The sequence below is a fragment of the Tupaia chinensis genome, unplaced genomic scaffold (assembly GCF_000334495.1).
Source record: "Tupaia chinensis unplaced genomic scaffold, TupChi_1.0 Scaffold000274_1, whole genome shotgun sequence".
NCBI classification, from domain to species: domain Eukaryota; kingdom Metazoa; phylum Chordata; class Mammalia; order Scandentia; family Tupaiidae; genus Tupaia; species Tupaia belangeri.
Window position 1 is genome coordinate 2155748 of NW_006159756.1, and position 1364 is coordinate 2157111.

Below are 1364 nucleotides of genomic sequence, written 5' to 3' on the forward strand. Positions count from 1 at the left end.
AGCGCACCCACCCTTTAACAAAAACCCCTCTAAAAAAAAAAAAGGAAAAAGAAATAGGATCAGCTGCTCACACAGAACCAGAGGGTTCTTTTAGGCTTAAATATTTAGACTAATATAGATTTCTTTAGACTCAATATAGACTGTTTTGAATTTAATCTGGAGGCCGGCAGATGGCGTGGTGGTTGAGGGCGCTGAACTTCCGCATGGCCAACCGCGGTTCAACTCCCAGACCTGGAGGTTTGCTTTCTCACTCCCCGCTGCCTTCCTCTCTCTTTCACTCTGTCCCTCTCTGTCAAATTTAAATAAATAAATAAATAAATATTTTTTTAAGAAAGAAATAATTTAATCTGTAAAAATCTGATAACAATTTTCATGAACACATAAGAGGACCAGGTAGGTGGTGCGGTGGTTAAGGCAGCTGGATCCCACATGGCCGGCTGAGTGGTTTGAGTCTGGACCTGGTAGCTTGAAATTTCAAGAGCGCTGTGTGTGCACGCCCACGGCCCCAAGGGAAGGAATTGCAGCATGGTCATCCCCCCTCAGGGATACGTTCCCACTCTCTCTCCTCTCTCTCTCTGGTGAGCATATTCATCCTATAGAAAATATAAAAAGAAAACACACACAGTAGACATAATTATAGTCTCAGTATTGAAAGAGATCAAAAACGTCGTTTTACATTTTACAGAGAGGAAACCGAAGTCAGGTGTGAAACGGGCCAGGGGCTGCGGTTGAGCAGAACTAGGCCCTGAACTGCATCATCTCAAGTTCCCGTCTTGTACCCTTCCTGACACACGAGTAGCTCTACCTCAGTCCCCTCGCGTCTGGGTAAACAATCTGGTACTTTAATCTGAGGGAAGCATTACTTGATTTTTTTTTTTTTTTTAGAGTACATTTGGTCAGAAGAACATACTTAACCTAATTTTGTGTATTACCTTCATGGTTCAGAATTTAAAAAGGAAAAGAGAAAGTTCCAAAGCCGGTTTAGGGATTTTTCTCTTTAGATAGCCTTGTTATAACCACAGAAAATATGTTTTGTTGGAGAAAGATAATATTGACTGTTCTTTCCTGTCTTTTCCTGAATTTAATAACAAAATCTGAAATCATACTGTTCCGGTCCGTTCCATTGCTTATAACAGGAAATACCTGAAACTGGGTGATTTATTTTTTTTTAAATGGAGGTTTATTCAACTCAGGGTATAAAATTGATCCCTGAATGGCCTTTAGGTAATTTCCCGTCAGAAAAGAAGAAGATGGTTGCAGCTTTTGACTTTTAACCAGAACCCTTCTGGCCAGCGCCCTCCCTTACTGGCGGGGTGGGTTGACCAGGTCCCAGTGGCAGGGACCCGACCGTTTTTGCTCCCTTT